At 30.7% G+C, this 20,732-nt stretch overlaps 1 long non-coding RNA gene and 2 pseudogenes across 1 annotated transcript; 1 reads left to right on the top strand and 2 right to left on the bottom strand.

The window, feature by feature from the left end:
- Nucleotides 1-501: 501 nt before the first annotated feature.
- On the top strand, nt 502-833 carry LOC112686842. The gene is made up of 2 exons (XR_003148927.1): nt 502-616; nt 685-833. It is a non-coding gene; the product is annotated as an uncharacterized LOC112686842 (long non-coding RNA).
- A 7,275-nt stretch (nt 834-8,108) lies between these two features.
- LOC112686847 lies at nt 8,109-10,880 on the bottom strand (annotated as a pseudogene).
- Nucleotides 10,881-16,577: 5,697 nt separating this feature from the next.
- LOC112686848 lies at nt 16,578-19,160 on the bottom strand (annotated as a pseudogene).
- Between the last annotated feature and the right edge of the window lie 1,572 nt (nt 19,161-20,732).

Raw genomic sequence — 20,732 nt, forward strand, 5'->3', positions numbered from 1 at the left:
TGAAATACATAAAATACATAAATTTCTGTTTTTTAAATTGTCAATATCTTATTATTTGATTACAATATAGAAAATTCCTTTGGTCAATCCCTAGCTAACATAGTGACTTAATCAAATCTGTTTTCAAAATTTAAATTCATCAATCCCAAGTTTTCCAGTTTTGTCTAGATTTTTTGCGTTTTTGACATTTTATTAGCGTGGTGTAAATTTTCTTCGTGTTCATTGACCTGTGCATGCGCGTATGGGCGTTAGAACATTTCTAAGAATTTTAGTACCAAGCCATAACATAAATATTAAATACTACCCGCATTTCGAACGATTATCAGTCTATTAGAACTAATGATTACGGAAATGAAATAATTATGTATTCTAACAATTACAATCATTGCAAAGTATAAAATAGTCCGCGCATTTTCTTAGTGATAGTTGTCATGTCCAGCGTCTGCAAAAAGTTTTACTCCAGAAGATGGAATTTTAATGAATAAAATAAAAAGCTGCACAATTGAAAACGGTCAACTACATTTGAAAAGAAATGATAGTTACTTTTATCAAGTCCAGGGTCAACTGCACATAACACGCAAAATGTTTTGTTATTTTTGTATCTGGACACCTAAAGGTAATATATAGTTTTGAACTATTAGGATTGTAATTGAAATGTATAATTAATAAGTTATTTGTATACAGGTTTGATGTATGAAAAAATTGAAAGAGACGATGATTTCTGGGATAAAAATATGAAGTCTCAACTAACGACGTTTTTTACGGATCACTTTTTATCTGAAGTTTTAAAAGACAGTCTTTTATCGAATTAATAAATATAATATTTACGAGAATTGAAAGTTACATTTATTCATATCCATTTTAAAAAATGTTCTTATTATTAATTTATAATTAATTAATTTAAATTATAAATAATCAAATAATTAGTTCAATCCAATATATAATAATTTGATAACAGTACGTGTTTGACCACCGAGCAAAGCACACGCGTTTTCTTTATCGCATTTATTAGCTCCCGATAGCAGTACGCTTATAGTATGCACCGAAACAACAATTACAAACAAAACAGGTAATATGTAATCTTATTCACTGTGAACTACAATACATAATTAACGGCCGGCGGCTCACCGCGGCCTAATTAAGCCGATAAAATTCTATGGGAAATTTAAAACTATGAACATACAAAATTTATCACAATCTCTCCAACCAAATTACAATCATACTAAAACCTTCGCCTAAACAACAGCAAACACAATGTTCCCAAAAAAAGATCAAGCCATCATACTTAATACAATAAACGAGATACCTCAAATTGAATACGTTAAAGCATTCGGAAAAATAACTCTTCCAAAAAACATCACGTTCGCCTCTCGTATATCAAACAACAGATTTTGTATATACTTTAGAGATAAAAATACGGTCGACGAACTAATTAAAATCTACTCGTTCATATCAGTAAATGAAAATCAAATACCATTTAGGCGACTAGTCAATCCAGCCAAACGATTCATAATATCTAATGCTCACCCAATTATACCGCATGACATAATCACTGAACACCTTCTATCATTCAATATTAAAACACTATCTTCAATATCATTCTTAAAAGCTGGTTTCGAAGACGAACTCTCACACATAAGTAGTTTTAGGCGACAGGTATATATACACCCAGATGATATATAAAAGGTACCCGGATTGTCAATAGTTAATTATGATAACACAGACTTCAGAATATTCTTAACCGATGATACACTTACTTGTTACCTATGCAAACAAACCGGCCACACATCCAATTACTGTAAAAAAGAATTAAACTCTACCAACACTACCATAAATATCACACAAAAAGCAACAACAGAAGAAAACACCCCCATCACTTCTTCGAACTCTACTCAAGAAAACAATAAAATCGAAGAATATGTTAATGACATCCCTAAAAACAGTCACAATCTAAACACATTAATTCAACCCAATACTACCAATACTACCACATGTCTACCCAACATACAAACCAAAAGATCTCCTCCATCATCAAGCTGCCCCACATCACCTGCAACCCCGAATCCACCCGAAACATACCCAAACAACAAAAATCGTGATCAGTCCAAAAACCTAATAACTAAATTGATTGAATCTAAAAATACTAAGGGGAAACTCAAAGAACCAAATAAAAAACTAAAAAAAAAGCAATTCACTTGAAAATTTAACAACAGAAGACATTCTTAAATCCATCCAAAACATATTTTCTGAAAATGACGAAATTCCAATGTCATTTTCTCAATTGAATTACATATTAGAAAACTTCTCAAACAAAGCTATTAACATTCATACACTCTGTAATGAAACCATGGTAGACATACATACAGTATCTATAACTATTGAAATAGTTAGGCCAATGATAAAAGACCGGGCGCTAAAAATAAAACTTACTAAATTATCTAATCTATTATTCCAATCAACACCTCAAGAATAAGAACATATTAATAATAACCAAAAATAAAACAAGACACACAAATAGTACGTAATCTTACATGATAATTTAAAAACTGAACCAAATTAAAGAACAATCACAATATAAAAAATTAAAAATTAAATAAAATAAAAATAATGAGTATAAATATTATACAATGGAACAAAAATGGACTTGTTAAAAAAACCAACGATATTAAAATAGTTAATCAAATCCACAACCCGACCATTATATGCCTGCAAGAGACGAACTTAAAAGACAGTTATACACCTCACATAAAGAATTTCAACACGTACATCTCCAACAGAACACAATGCAACCGCGCAAGCGGAGGAGTAGCTACACTAATAAGATCAGAATTTCCTAGCTCTCAAATCCCAATCCAAACCTCAATAGAAGTAGTTGCTGCAACTATTCAACTAGAGACCAAAATCACAATCTGCAATTTATACATACCAAATCAGAAAACATTTGAAGCCTCTGACATAGAACACATAATCCAACAACTACCAACTCCCTTCCTCATACTGGGGGACTTTAACAGTCACAGCGCGCACTGGGGATCTGACAAAACCGACGGTAGAGGTAAACAAATTGAAAAGATCCTAGAAATCGACAACATCACCTTACTAAATAATGATGAACCTACACGCCTAAACCCAGCCAATGGAACATTTTCATCGATAGACCTCTCGTTAAGCAGTGCATCATTAGCTCAACGAACAGTATGGTCAACGTAACTCGAAATCTACGACAGTGACCATATCCTTATCAAAATAGAAATACTATCAAGCAAAGTCCCACCCAAAACATCCCCTCGTAGATGGAAATTAAAAAAAGCCAACTGGGAACTTTTCAACAAATTAACCGATTCATATATTACCACCAATTCTCCTCCTAAAGACGGACCGATCCAATCCGACGTCAACCATATAACTGACTCCATTATAAACGCGGCTAATATATCAATAGGAAAAACAAACCATTCAACCAAAATTCTAACCAAAAGTCCCCTGGTGGAATCCTGAAATCAAATTATCAATCAAAAACAAGAACAACGCACTAAAAATATTCCAAAAAACAGGTAAAATCGAAGATTATATAAAACTAAAACAACTCCGAGCAAAAACCAAATTTTTAGTAAAGAACAGCAAAAAAAAGTCATGGGGAGAATTTACCTCAACTATAGGACCCAAAAGCGATCCTAGCTCGGTTTGGAGCAAAATAAGATCCAGCAGGAATACAGAGGATACAGCAGAGAAAAACAAATTCATATCGTAAAATACAACAATTTACACACAAATCCTTCTGAAGTAGCCAATCTAATAGGTAACCACTTTTATCTAAACACTTCTGACAGTAACTACGACGAATCATTCATAAATAAACACATCACAAATAGACACATCCACTTTCAATCAAACATCGACCCATCACATCAATACCTCAACGCTCCAATCAGTGCAACTGAATTAGACTGGGCACTATCTAAATGTTCAAGCCTATCTACCGGACCCGACGTAATCCCATACAGCTTCATACATAACTTTCCGACGTCCGCAACACAATTCTTACTTCACTTACATAAAAAAATTTGGGAAAGAGGACAAATTCCCAAAAAGTGGAAACACTCTTTCGTAATACCTATCCTAAAACCCGGAAAGGATAAATTCTCAACTGAAGGATACAGACCAATATCGTTATTAAATACAATGTGTAAAATCCTCGAAAAAAATCATCGACATACGACTGAGATGGATTCTCGAAAAAACTAACTACCTTTCTTCCCAACAAAATGGTTTTCTCAAACATAGAAGCACATATAATAGTTTACATGACATACAGGAGGATATAAAAAAAAATATTTGAAGCCAGACAAGTTTTAGGACTAGTTGCCCTCGACATTGCCAAAGCATATGACACCACATGGCGCCCACGAATAATAGAAAAACTACACAAGATACTTTGTCACGGAAATATGCTCAATTTTATCAAACACTTCTTGTCAGACAGAACTTTTTAGGTCAAAACCGATGGCCACCTCTCCTTAACCCTCAAACAAGAAAACGGGGTCCCTCAAGGATCCACCATCTCTGTCACCCTTTTCCTTATAGCCATTAATGACGTAAGTGAATCAATCAAATTCCCCGTAAAACCATACTATTTTTGCCGACGACCTAACTATATGGTGCCGAGGGAGAAATACAAATAGCATACAACCAATATTACAAGACACAATATCTTCACTAGAAAAATGGTTGGCTACTTCTGGCTATCGCTTTTCCGCCACAAAATCACAGTGCATCATCTTCTCTCAACTCAGAAAATACCAGACACTGCAAATCAAAATAAATGATCTTTAAATCGCAACCTCTAAGACTATCAAGATTTTAGGAATCATATTCGATAGCAAAAATACTTGGTGCACACACCTAAGAGAATTATGAAAAGTGTCTGCTATAAGAATTAACACCCTCAAGGCACTTGCACATACCTCATGGGGAGCTAAATCACTTTTCTTCAAACAGATCTACAAATCCATCATACTATCCAAGCTCGAATACGGTTCCTTCCTCTTCATAAATGCCAAACCATCACATCTCAAAACCATTGAAACGATACACAATTCCGGATTAAGGCTAGTTTCTGGAGCATTCAGATCCAGTCCCACCTCCAGCTTATATAACATCACCAATACCCCTCCAATACACCTAATAAGAAAAAAAAATACCATGCTCTTTTATATAAGTCTAATCCAAAATAATCTCAAGACACACCGAATCATCAAAGACAAACTTCTACATATATCCATCGACCCATCCGGGGTCATTAAACACGAAAACCTCATAGTCCCCCCATGGATCTTAAACATAGATGTAAATCTTTCAATATCAGACCTACCCAAAAGCAAAACTCTACCAAAAACGTATAACAGTGAGCTACAATCATTGCTCGAAGACTACAAAGAATACACAATTTTTTTCACTGATGGGTCAAAAATGGACGAAGGAGTAGGAGCCTCTGTGATATACAAAGAGAATAAAATAATGATCATAATTCCTAACTTATGTACAATTTCTTCCGCTGAAGCCATCGTAATTTCTCATTCACTCGATATCATTAAACAAAATAAAATAACTAAATCCATCATACTCAATGACTCTCTAAGCACCTTAACCAACATCCAAAACTATCTTCAACCTAACGACATTAGCAAAAAGACTCAAAATCAAATATCGTCTTTAGAACTCCAATCTCAATCAATCACTATGATTTGGATCCCAAGCCACGTTGGAATCCAAGGAAATGAATTAGTAGACTCATACGTCAAACAAGCCATTACCTCTCCTGATCCACATCAAATTAATATCCATACCCTACAAGACAGCAAAAACATAATTAACAAATTTATAACAAATCAATGGCAACAGATATGACAAATAATGCACACCAAACTTAATGAGATAACACCCTCAATATATCCATGGCCAGTTACATCTTTACCTCGTAGGCAGGAAGTAAACCTCAACAGATTAAGAATTGGCTACACATGGTTGACCCACGGACACCTCATGAACAGAACGGATCCTGCCCTATGCCCTACCTGTGGAGTAACTCTCACAGTCAAACATGTAATTTGCAACTGCCTAAAATACAGAGACATCAAGGACAGTCTAGAAATATCCGACAACCTCCAGCAAGCACTAAGTCCAGACCCAGAAAATGTTTACAAAATTTTTAAATTTTTAAAATTAACAAAAATGTACAATTAAATTTAATATAACTCTTTATGTATTCAGTTTTACCTCCCTTCAATATGTAAATATAACTTAAGATTAAAAAGCCAATAACCATTGTAGTTGTGGCTTCATCAATAAAAAAAAATAAAATAAATAAAAAAAAATAATTTGATAAATATTAAATAATAATGAAAAAATAATTACGCTAACGCGTAAAATACGGCCGCGGATATGGATATGGATGGAAATAATTACGAAAAAAAAAATTTGGAATATATGAACAATAAAATAACATTTTCGTACAACGAATAATTGATTATAATACGGTAATATACATCAGAATTGTTCATATGACATACATTATATTATTATAAATTATAATCATTGATTACAGAATATATATTTTATAGAAATTACAAGTTGAAAGTCAAAAATAAATTTTAGAAATAATTTATGCTAGGATCAATGTTATTATTAAAATGCTTATAGTTTATTCAATTATATTATATATGCAATTCATATTATTTGTGACTACGATATTTGGTACGACGTGTTGACGTCGGGACGGTTTCTCCTGAATCAATAAAATTAATGACCGATAATGTTGATAAAGATTTCAGATTAGTCTCACACACACTAATGTGTATTTACTTTCCACACACTAACAAGCCAACTTACTGCGTCATGTTAAATTGCCTATGCTATTTTCCTTAAAATATGGTCGTCTGCAGTCCCCTTAAAATGTGAATTTCAATTTACGTCAATTTCATAATGAATATTATAATTTATAATATCAAAACAATTTTTGAAATTCGTTTATTAACGCGTTCAGCTCAAAATTTCATGTTAGCCGAAATTACGTCTTATCGACTAGTGACTACGTAGCACGGTTATAGTCACGGTCACTGTGCTATGCAGACACGCAGTACGCGTCGACCCGGCGACCCGTGCTTAACAACATACAAAATATATAATCGGTTGAAAATTAATTCGAATGTGTGGTAAATATAATTATATTAATAAAATATAAATAATAATGTTTGGTATATACAGTTATAATTTGGTATATACTTTATTCGTTGGGTATGGTTTGTTATTAATATTTGTAGTATAAATATTTGTGTAAGATAAACGTGGTATTCAAAATATATGTAAGGTTGGTGGAGAAGGCTGGGGGGCGGATCCCTTCACGGGTCTGTTTTAAATAATTGTGCACGTCAAACGCAGTTTTTAAATCGTTGGACTGAGCTCCTCTACTAAATTTTTTTCAATTCAACCACTGTACACAGGTATTTGATGATAGTAAATAAAGCACTATCGATTATATTTATCAGGTCTAAAGAATAAATTAAAAACGGCAGGACTTACCAGTGTATTTCGATATAGTCATAATGATATAAAAGTATGCGAGACGGAAAACACGATACCCGGTAATAGGTTGAAACACAATATTGTACGTTGTTTCCCCTTCACTCGTCTTTTTTCTACCCATAACTAACAAGAGAATTTCGATGCCACTCGTTTTTTCTTTTTTTTCTGCAGTCCGTTTGTTCGCAGCCAAAGAGACACGTTCTACATTGAAAAAACGAACCATTATTCCGTTCAGAAATTAGCGCAACCGCGTTGCATGTTGACAGCGTTATTTATTTATATTTTACCGATGACGTGATCAAATAATACAGCGAATGCAATTTAATACTCTTTTCAAAGTGTTGCCCCTCTCGAAATGATTATTGACTATTTTTGTTTTCTTATAAATGTTTTAAAAACGACGGTGTGTCAATTATTCGAATGTTTGGTGCTAGTCGTTGAGTTCGGTAAATCGAAAATATCCTTTGATACGTATCGTAAACAACTGTGATCGCGGGCGTAAAACCATTGGCTACAGCGATTTCACTTCATTGGTTTAATGCAGATGGAATAAAACTAACAAGAATGGTTGCTGAATATGCTACTTCGGCTTAACGAAAAAATATAATTAAAATTGTAAATCGTTAAAATGTTGTCTTAATATCTGAACAGAAAACCATCGGGTACCCGATACTTTTTTGTGAAAACTATAAATTCGAGTTTTAATATAAATTAAAAAATTTTTTTCTTCTTTAATAATTGAATAATAATCCATAGAAAACATACAATTGATGTGTTAAAATCCGATAAAGCTTCTTTCCATTTTCAAATATACCTGTATCGTTTTCTTTCCGGCATGGCAGTAAATAAAGTAATAATAGTCGGAAATTACTATAGCTAATCGGTTCAAATATTTATAAACAAAAATGTTTTATTATCAACACAGATTGTTTATTCTAAGATTTACCAGATCTCTTTTGAAAAAGTCTGAACTACAAAAATCATTCGGGGTTTGACCAAACAATATTGTGTATCCTACGTTTTACTAACAGTAGTCGGCAAAAATCTAGGATTTACCGGTAAATCCTGAGTTTAACTGGTATTCGTACTTTTACCGTAACATATATAAATATACTGTAAATGTATATTACATATATATAGAAATTATTATAATGATTATTATGACTATCCTGGATTTGTATATTTTTTTCGTATTTTTGGTTTATTTATTTTTCTTATCAATGTGTTCATTTAATGTTTTCTCATTAATTAATATAATAAGTATTTATGAATATTTTGAATCCATTTCCAGAAAATTCTGATATGCTTTTATGTTTGACAACAATAATTTTTATTTAAATAAAATTTATCATGCATTTTTATTTCAATATGATAACGTTCATATTGCTTAAAAAGTTTAGGGGGAAATTAATTATTAATATTATTTATATATTAGATTTTTTTTTTATAGTTAACTTTCATTGTATGTTTGAATTTCAAAACGTGTTGCAAAAAAACACATGTTAAATGACTACTTAATAAATTCTAGGTATCCGAACTACAGAAGACAGTTATTATACAACAGGTTTTAAACTTTTGTATTAGCTCAGAGTTTTTAGTATTGATTGTAAAATTTCTTTGTTGTATTGTACAACAATTATTAATGAATCGTGTTTTTCCTTGTTTAGTTAATAGAATGACTTATCCAACGGTCCAACGAGATCAAAATGTTTATTTTATATTATTATGAAATATATTAATCAACAAGCTTATAAGGTATAATTATTAGGTATAATGTATTTTTCAGATTACATGATCTGGAATTAAAAATCAATAATATGATTTATAATATATAAATAAAATTTAATTTATATTTAATATATATTTTATTTAATAAAATAAAAATTCGACTTACTAAAAATTTCGAGTTATCAAAAACTTTTAAAAAGTATGTTTTTATTTTTATATAATATGTATTTACATTAAAGAAATAAAAAAGAAAATTTACATGTTATTATTTTTAAAGAATTGGTGTAAAGTTAATTGTTTTTGTTTATTTAACACTATATTGTTCTCAATTCTATTTTCTAAAATACCGAGTGTTTTAAATAAATCTTCCATACCTTCATTGCCTTCAATATATTTACGTAATGTTTCTAATGCAAGTGTTGCTTCTTTATTTGTAATGGTGGATTGTACTTGTTGGTCTTCGAATTCTTCTTGGTTATCTTCGTCCAATATATCGGAGATAATATCGTTCTCAATCCATTCTCCACAAATATCCAAATTTTCATCGACATTGACGTATGATGTAAAGGTTTCATCAATATTTATTTTCTCCGTTAATTGATTCCATTCATCGTTATTATCATCAGAAGGATCATAAGGAGTGTTTTCATCGTTTTCAATTGAAGTTTTAAAACCTGATTTTGTAAAACAGTTTACAATCGTTCCTTTTTTTACGTGTTGCCATGCTTTATCGCATAGCCGTATAGCATCCAATATGTTTATTATGATTTGATTGTTACCATCTATAGCCGATATAATTTTTTTTACCATTTCTTTTCGATAAAATATTTTAAAATTATTTATTATGCCTTGGTCTAATGGTTGTAATACAGACGTAGTATTAGGAGGTAAAAACTGCACTTGAATAGCATTTAAAGTTGAAGTCAAATTGTGTGCAGTACAATTATCTATAAAAAGTAAGATTTTTCTTTTTTCGGTGACCATTTTTTTATCTAATTTCATTAACTACAAATTAAAAATTTCAGACGTCATCCAGGATTTTTTGTTCGCATGATAATCTAACGGTAATGATTTTACTTGTTTAAAACATCGTGGTTTTTTCGACTTACCAATCAAGAGTGGTCTTAATTTTTCCGTGCCCGACATATTCGCCCCTAACAGAAGTGTTACTTTTTCTTTGTTATGTTTTCCACCTGAACAAGATTGGCCTTTAAACATAAATGTTTTTTCAGGTAAACATTTGAAAAATAATCCTGTTTCGTCAACATTAAAAATATCGTCTGGAGAATAATTTTCGATGAGTTTTGGTAAATTATTTATCCATACGGAACATTTTTGTACATCTACAGCGCCACTTTCACCACAAACTTGTTTAAAACAACATTATTTCTGTTTTTACAATTTGTTAACCATCCACTGCTGGCTTTAAAATGTACAAGCCCTAACTTATACCCAAACTCTTCAGCTTTTTCTCGTAGAATGGGTCCATTTATTGGAATTTTTTTGTCAAGACATTGTTGAAACCATTTTAATAAACAGGATTCTATATCAGAGTATTCTCCTAGTTTCATTTTTTTTCGAGTTGCCGAGTTTTCATTAAAGTTTTTCAAAATTACCAGTTTACTTTTTATTATTGTAGATAATGTACTCGCTGGAATTCCAAAATCTATGGCTATTTCTTGTTTTTTCTTTTCACCTTTTTCAATAATTCTAAGTAAGTAAGTTTATTTTTTATGCAAGTGATAATGTTGTTAATTTTCTTTTTTGAGCCATAATAACCACTGATTTAATACTGTTACACTTGCTCAATAAACGGTTAAACAAACAAACGGCATAGAACTAAAAATGAAATCTATTGTATAAAATTATCAAGGTTTAAGTTACAAACATTTAGTTGATTATAATGGTCGGGTTTTACAGAACAAGTGATAGGCGAAAAATAATCGCCTTGATAAACTACTTTTAGTACTAAATTTGGATAAGAAAATTCGAGATATCGAAAATTCGTCAAATTAATTTTCGAGTTACCAAGATTATTTAAACATTAAGTGTAATTGTTATTTGGAGGGGAATTTTAATTATTCGAGACATCAAGAATTTCGAGTTATCAAGGTTCGAGTTACCGAGGTCGACTGTACCTTTAAAATTAAAAATACTTAAAACCTGAAACATGCATTACAGTTTCATTAACGAATAACTAATTTTGTGTTTTTAAATATTTTAATACATGTAAATTAAATGGCCCTGTCACGAGGAACACATTTAAGTGACATTTCAAACAATAGTTTTAATTAGAAAATCAGTGAAATACCGAGATGTTCAATATTAAATTATTGCATTATGTCGACCTCTATTTGAAACCGTTTGTTGAATGTGGTGATAATACATTATATATATTATGTGACTGATCTCAGATGTATACAAATAAGACGACCGATATATGGCGAAGAACAAATACTTGACGAATACTTAGTCACAGTGTGTTTACCAGCTGTTTTGTCCTTTATTTTAACACTGCAAAATAAGTAAATAATAAAATTAAATGTAAAACTAAAATCAACTAATGACATTGATCTTGCTGTAAATAATTTTACAAAACTTATTCAATCTACGGCATGGTCTTCTATCACAAAATCTCAAACCTCATTTCATACCTATCTTCTTCCAGAATTCATCCGTTGTATAATAGTAGAAAAACGTAGAGCTAGAGCTAACTTTCAACGAACTCGTCTTTCTTCTCATAAGTACAAATACAATAAATTAACAAATCGCCTTAAAAAAGTGCTAACAAAACATAAATCTGAGACCTTCAGTAATTTCCTCTCACCAAAATTAACTCTCACCAAAAGATGGCAGTCTTTGGAGAGTGACAAAAATTTTTTGTAAATTCAAAACCTCTAACTTACCGATTAAAAATCCGGACGGAAGTTATGTCATCTCTGACTCTGATAAAGCTGAACTTTTTAAAGTACATCTATCTGGTATATTTCAACCTCACCCTGATATTTACTCTCAAACCAATACTGGTGTTGTGGAAGATTTTCTTAACTCCCCACCTTACTTGCCATCTAAACCTATCAAACATTTCACACCTAATGATATAAAATTTGCTATAAATAAATCTTCTCTTAAAAAATCTCCAGGTTTTGACCTGATTACTGCTGAAGTAGCAAGGTGTTTGCTCAAAAAAGCCTTTATCTATCTCTCATATATTTTTAACTCCATTATTAGACTATCATACTTTCCCATGCTATGGAAATTCTCTACTATCATCCTAGTCTCCAAGCTTAATAAGCCACCTGACTTAATAACCGCTTTTCGACCTATAAGTTTACTCCCTTTTTTTGCTAAAATTCTGGAGAAACTTATATTAAAACGTATCCTTCTATGCATTACTGAAAAATCCATCCTTCCTGATTCACAATTCGGTTTTCGCTCTTCTCACTCTACTGTCCAACAGGTTCACAGAGTTGTGGACGCCATTTCTTACTCACTAGAGAAAAAACTATACTGTACAAGTACATTTCTGGATATCTCTCAGGCCTTCGATAGGTTATGGCATGATGGCCTTCTTTATAAATTAAAAAAGTTTATTCATCCTACATACTTCGCTATTATTAAGTCGTATCTCTCCGATCGCCACTTTCAAGTTTAGTCGGTGATGAATTTTCTTCCATAGCCAATATATCAGCTGGTGTTCTACAAGGTAGTATCTTCTCCCCTATCCTGTACAATATATTTGCCACAGACCAACCAACGACACCTAATACGCTAACAGCTGACTATGCAGATGATAAGGCAATTTTATTTATACACTCTGATCTCGTCGTAGCTTCTCAAAATTTCCAATTTAATTTCAACCTCTTGGAAAAGTGGTACACTGACTGGAGATTTAAAATATGTTAAACCAAATCGGTTCATGTGTCATTCACCCTTAAACTCACCCCTTATGTCATATGCCCTGATGTCTTTATTTATAACACTCAAATTCCCAGTGCTTTGAATGTTAAATATCTTGGATTAACCCTTGATAAAAGACTGACATGGGCCCAGCGTATTAAATCCAAAAAAATTAATCTAAACCTACGTCTACGTCTTCTAAAAAACCTCATCAATAATAATAAATATACTCACATCAATACCAAATTACTTATTTACAAATCACTACTAAAGCCTGCTTGGACATATGGCCTACAGCTTTGGGGAAACGCAAAAAAAAACCAACATTAATAAAATCCAAACATTTCAAAACATTGCACTTCGCAAAATATTAAATGCCCCTCCCTATGTTTCTAACTATACTATACATACAGACAGTGCTGTGCCAGCACAATTAACGCCCGGTGCTAAGAATCATTTTTAGCGCCCTCACCCCTTCTACCAAATATTTGTACATCTTAGGCTATAAGGAGACTACATAAGTACAGGGGGTAACTACTTTTGTATTTAAATAAATAAAATAATTTTGATGCCCCAGTGGTTATGGCACCCGGTGCACGTGCACCTCTCGCATCCCCCTAAGCACGGCCCTGCATAGAGACCTTAAAATGTTTTCAGTTTCAGAAGAAGCTAAAGCATATTATAAACGTTTCTATCTCCGCACTCTAACTCATTCCAATCTTCTTGTCAGAAATCTTGCTAATCCTATAATCCCTGGCGATCCACCGAGACGGTTAAAACGGAAATGGTGTCGTGATTTATTGGCAACTAATTTTTAATATTAATTAATATTAATTAAAAATTAAAATACTAAAAAAAAAAAAATAATAGCAAATGAAAGTGTCACTAATGGGTGGCTGATTTCCTCAAAAATGTCACACTATGTATAAATGTTATTATTAAGAATACTATGTATTTTTTTTTTTTTTAATGATTTATATATAAAATCTGTTTCACATCTACTTATTGTGCCAAGTGGTATATATTGTAGATTTCATTTAAAAATAAAAAAAAATAAAAATATTTTAGTTCATACTTTTACTAGTCTTCGTGTGGTGAAGAATTATGGATAAAATCATAAAGAACAAATAACCAATAACCATTTTTGCCTCTGAACATTTCACCTTGAGCCTTGCATTCATTCTGTTTTTTTATACATTCTAGAAATCTTTTAAATGTTATTAATAACAGTCCAACGAAAACTTTTGAATGGTTCAAATTGACAACTCTATTTTTCTACATAAGATAATACAGTAATAATACAGTATAAAAATCATCAACCTTTTCCATAAAATTATTTTTGATGTATATCTTTTTTTTATCAAGGTTTTCAATAATTAAACATATTTAGATATTTTATTTACAAGCATTGCATTTACAAGCATTACATTATGTAATAAATAATATGGAAATAATGGGATTAAAACGGGACAATCTTCTAAGCGTTTCACTCGAAGTTGGTCGGGACAACCGGACTTGATGATCAAAAAAGGGACAATCTCGTTTTAAACGAGACGTTTGGTCACCCTAGTATAGTATAACAGAAAAAACAGGGAAGAATATTTTTAATCGGTGACCAAAATAGTTTATTGGCCAAAAATGGACATTCCAGAATGGCCGAAAACGGTTCCACTAGTAACTAACACGTGTTGAGTAAGTCAGATTTCTTGGTAGTTTTTTTTATTTTAAGCAGAGGTATACTCGGATATTGATATTAATCGTTTTGAAAGAAAATCAAAGTCAATAAAACGATATCTATAAACAATATCTATAACTATAAACAATAAAATATCTGTTTTATAAAATGTAATATCATAAATTAAAAACGAAAAAAGTAAAAATTAAGATTTTCTTGTGTTCTTGGTAGGTTTTAGCATAGTAGGTACGATCCTAAAATTATTTTATGATTTGGAGCACAATAATAAAATGTAATACGAGTTATCGTCGTTAGTCGTGTAAAGCATTTAAAAAAAAACAATCACCAATTCTGACAAGTTTTCATCTATCAAAGGCGATTTTCGTTCATTTTTTATTGTCAGTAAAGGACAGCTAACGAGATGGTATGACAGCATTCGCGTTATACCACTGGTCGTATCTGAATTTTTAAAATTACATTACTAAAAGTGTGTGACGTACAACCAATACATAGTATATGTATGTGTGTGTGTGTGTTCTAATTGTATTTTTAAGTGCGCAACCGTGTCACGTCACTCGCGTAGATTCCGCGCCCGCCTAGAATTGGATTTTAACGATCGTTCCGTCGAGTTTTTGAGACCTAGTATAATCACTGTTTAGGTTTGCGGCTGCGTGTGTACGAGTGCTGAAACGATTGACTAACATTCGCAAGCCATGTGATTCTTAAATCGATTTCTGGGCGAATAAAAAAAAATCTATTAAGCATAATATATTAAAATATATCAAACAGTCATTTCATACCATAGAACATAATATGCACGAAGCCTTCGACGACAACTTTAAACATTGTATTAACCTAATTCTATACGGAAAAAAATAGTTGCTAACTTAACTGTATTTACAGTATTTTTAACTATAAATTATAATTACAAATGGGACAGCTATAAAGTTGATTAAAATTACAAAATTAAAATAGTTAAGCTTTTATAGTTATTTTAACAAAAAAATTGTACACTATATTATTACTATAATGTTTAATTAATATTACTATAAAATGTAGTTGTTTATTATTATTGATTTATTAGTTTTGTTATCATTTATTTAGTTTATTTATTATTAAATTTGTTAGGTTGATCTTAGTACTAACAAATTTGATAATTTTGACAATAAAATAATGCGGCAGCGATTTAAATCTATATTTAAATATACTAATTTCAATTATCAATGTTAAGTTAAATCGATTCTTGAAAATAGCTGTTTTAGATAAATTACCTTTGATGTACTAGTTGTGATTCACGCAATGGTTTTACTTTGGCTTTTTATAAATAAACACATTATAGGTATATGTTTATAAATTGTTATGGATTTATTTCTCAGAAAATATAATAATAATTATAATAATAATTATAATAGTAGATTAAGTTAGCAGTTATAAATTATCATAATAATAATAATAATTAATAAATCGTAATAATGCTATAATTATAATAATTAATAATAATTTTTTAATAATTTATATATTTTAAGTACAAAATTTTAAAATAGATAGTTAAAATGTTATTATAATATAATATTTTACAATATAGCATTAATTACATATCATTTGTTCTTTTAAATGTACTAAAATAATCAAAATATAAATAAAAATTAAAGCTCTATTCTTAATTATAAAATAATTTTTAAAAAGGTTGCATTCAAATTAGAACAAGAGTTTTGATTGATAGACATTTTTTATTTTTTATAGTGTTCAAAATATTGAAAAAAAAAAAATGTTTAATAAAACACCATACGCGATTCGATTCAACAGGGTATTTAAAATTAAGTGAATGAAAGGCTATAAAACATACACCAATGGCTTTGGTATATCCTATAGGAGTCTCTAATAAGTACTAGGTGTCGTTAATTGTTATTTAAGTATGAATAGGATCCAACCCATCAATATTTTAATTACAACAACATATGGTTGAACAGTCAAACCTAAAGATAGTGCATAATCTATTTTTTGTTGATTCAAAATTTTGAGCTTATTTACACATTATAATAAACAAATATACATTATAACTATCTTAATATGGGTTACTATAATATAGTAAATTAAAATGGTTAACATTCAACAATGTTACACGTGAAATCTCTGAATTGTTCAATTTTGGAAGGACGATGGGTTTTATTGTTTTTGAAAACTACATTTGTAGGTTGAAACATGGAAGTTAATAATAATAGTGAAGCTAGTTCAACATCTATAAAATATTAAATTAAATAAATTAAAATACTTGCTACAAATGTCTTAACAATATGTTAACTTGCCTGGTTTTAAAGGATTGTTAAGTTTAATAAGAAACTTCGAATAAGTCGGCTCAAGTTTAACAATAAGTTTTTGTTTTTGTAGACTTAAATGTTGGTAGACTGTATCCAACGATTGTCGGTCCAGATCAAAGAAAGCCAAGTGGTAAAGTTATTTATTGACGTAGCTTGCACGCAGCTTCACCTGTATATTTGTACTTAAACAACAAACATATTCTAAGAGAGCTGAGAAGGTAGGGTTAAAAGAGTATCGTAAATTTCATTGGGTGACAATTAAGTATATGAGTTTTTTTTTAAACTAGTATAGTCGTAGATAAATAATAGATGTATGAATAATACCTTTTCTTTATTCATTTTTTCCTTTACTTCATAAATTAAATTTGGATTGTTGTCCTAGTTTTGGAAATAATTTAGCTATCATATTTTCCGTTAAAGTAAGAAAAGCCTTAGAATCAAGAAGTTAGAAATCAGTAGAAGTAGTTAAAATTGTAATATTTAATTCAACGTGATGGAATTCAAAACAATGTTTATTCAGAATGCCAAACAATTAATAATGTCTCACAATTTTAAATTTAAATTTAAATCAAATACAAGTAGTAATAAAACATGGGAGTACACAAGATGTCACATAACATAATTAGTTAAACGGCATACGTACATAAGTATACATAGGTACATATTACTTAATATGTAGTACATTTTATCGTAAGTATATAAAATTCATTGCAGCATTGTATAATGTATCTTATCAGTTTTGTCGCAGATTGTTTAATTGCCGCAGTGTACATATCACCTTTTGGAAAAAGATTTATTTTGCTGTAGTTTACATACCTAACCTTTTATTCTATAAATGTTGAGTCCGAATGGATCTGGACTATGCACATGATGACACACGTTAAACGTTAAATGAAATATTCTAAAACTACTTTAAAAACTAAAAACATTTAAAAATGCAAATTAATAGGCATATATTTCGTGTAGTATCGATTGTTGAAAAAATAATAATAAAATACGTCATATACCTGTACCATTTACGCGTTTAAAAAATGTGATTAATTTGTACAGTTTTTGAACGGCGTATACGCTCCATTACTATTATTACGGTTAATATTTGATCGTATTGAACAACATCGAAGTAGGTATAGCTTTATAATTATTACTAAAAATTTTTATTTTCCTTCCGGCGGAAAAACAACGTGCCATTGCAATACACGCATGTACAGTTTGATTTCTCTGTCAGTTTTCCTGCAGTACAGTGACGACGAATCGTAGGCCATTGGAATTTGTTACATGCACTGCAGGCGGATTGCGAACGATTTCAATGAACAACAATAATAATACACGGTGTGCATAACATAAGTGTCGGATTTAGAGGGGGACGAGTGATACCCACTTGTCCCATTCTATGAATACCGGTTGCCCGAGGCGATGTTGGTATAAGGGTGAGTAGTATGATTTGGACAGTTCTGAAACCTTATCTTCCTTATCCTCCTTATCCTTCTGAACCGCCGCCGCTCGATCGCGTACGTACGCGACACACATTATCTCCCCCCTACTTTCACCCCCACCACTATCACAGACTCCCTACCTCTTTAAAATATCCTAAGTTGCAAATGGGGATAATGTACGTTAGGAAATTACCATATCAGAAAAATAATTATTTTCATTATATTGGCTCGGAGTGAATATAACGGAGGAACAATATTTTAGTAGTGGGTGGGAGGTAATAGCCAAATTAAAATCTGCTATGGAAATCATGATAGGTAAATTCTTCCACTCGAATCAAGTCCGGTGAACGAAATTATACAAGAGATTCGTATCCACTGTCATAGTATTGTGTCTAAATTATTTTAATTTAAGTAAACACATTTCAATGATAATTTTTTTGTTATTAATCGAATTTACCTAACTCCAAACATTTCTCCTAACTGATTATCATACAAATCATTAACATCGTTTGGTGAGTTGCTCATCTTTGTATATTAAAATATATTAAAAATAAAGCAACAGTTTAACTACTGTGAAAACATGGAGTGACTTTATATGGGTATGTGGTGTTGAATACGAGACTAAAGACACATTGATGACAATATTCAACTATTTCATTTTTTATCCAATATTGCGATAGTTAAATTTTTATCTATCCGGTGATTTGGTTTGTATTGTATTTTTACTAACTACAGCCGTACCTATTTCAAGTTGGTACGTACATTTTTAATTAAGTATAAGCTTAAAATCACATTTTAATATATTATTATTGGTCGGCTAATATTCCTAGGAATGCTGCGACGCTGCTGGTGGGGTATTTAGTGGCGTCTGCAGTAGTATAGGTGTTTGTGGGGGTGAAAGTGGTGGGGAGATAATGTGTGTCGCGCACATACGCGATCGGGTGGTGGCGGTTCAGAAGGATAAGGAGGATAAGGTTTCAAAACTGTCCAAATTATACTACTAGGGTGCTCTTAAGATCATGAAAAATAAAAAAAAACCATGAACATAAAATATGTATAAATCTTTATAAAAAAAAAAAAAAATAATAATAATAATAATAATAGGTTTAACACAGGAATTTGTTATTTAACTCGTTGAACGCCGATGTCAGTACGTAGTTGACACACAGTAACCCGTTTTGTATTAAATCTTTATTTAGCGGACATAGCAGAACACATTTGAATTTTCTATCAGCCATTCGTTATCGTATTGAATGTTGCATAAAATCTACCAATTTTACAAGTGATAGTGGATTGCAGATGATGAGTTTTATAACATAAGTGAAGAAAAAAAATGTATAAAAATTTTGTTAACGATATCTTAACAAAACTACGTAAACAATTTAAATAAATTGAAAATGTTGTTCAAGATTTTTGATTTTTAGTTCCAACAATAATTTATTCTTTGGCTACGGAAGACTTGAAAAGAGCCGCAGTCGATTTATGAAATATTATATATGAAAATTATCTAAACAAATTTGAATTAATTTCAAAATTACATAGCTTGCGAGACCATGATTAAAACGTAGTTGAAAATTTATAAAAGCAAGTTTTTTAAAATTTAAAATTTAATTATAAAAATTAACTTCAAGATGCATATCCTAATATATATCAGTTGCTTACCGAATATATCTTACAATGCCAGTTACTTCAGCTTAATGTGGACGAAGTTCTTGTTAATTAAAATTAATAATAATATACCTAGAAAAAGCTAAATAATTAATTTTTAAATTTACAATTTTTCAGAAGTACAATTTTTTTAAAAGTTAAATTAAATAAAAGATTATTAATTTATATTTTTAATGGTTTTTAAGAATAATATTGACATATTCTATACTATATAAATAATATACGAAAAATCAAGTAGGTATAAAAACCTATACCCTGTATTTCTATCTACGTAAGGGTGCTGCATTTCATACCCTGAGTTTTAAATTTCCTAGATCTGGCACTGCATAGTATTATGTGGTAAAAAATATAAAATATATTAAAATACCCATAGTTATAGACGAGTACATTGGGTCTAAAACTCGGCAGTACGCAAACCCGATTTATCCC

The sequence above is a fragment of the Sipha flava genome, unplaced genomic scaffold, assembly GCF_003268045.1.
Source record: "Sipha flava isolate LNK unplaced genomic scaffold, YSA_version1 325_pilon_pilon, whole genome shotgun sequence".
NCBI lineage: Eukaryota > Metazoa > Arthropoda > Insecta > Hemiptera > Aphididae > Sipha > Sipha flava.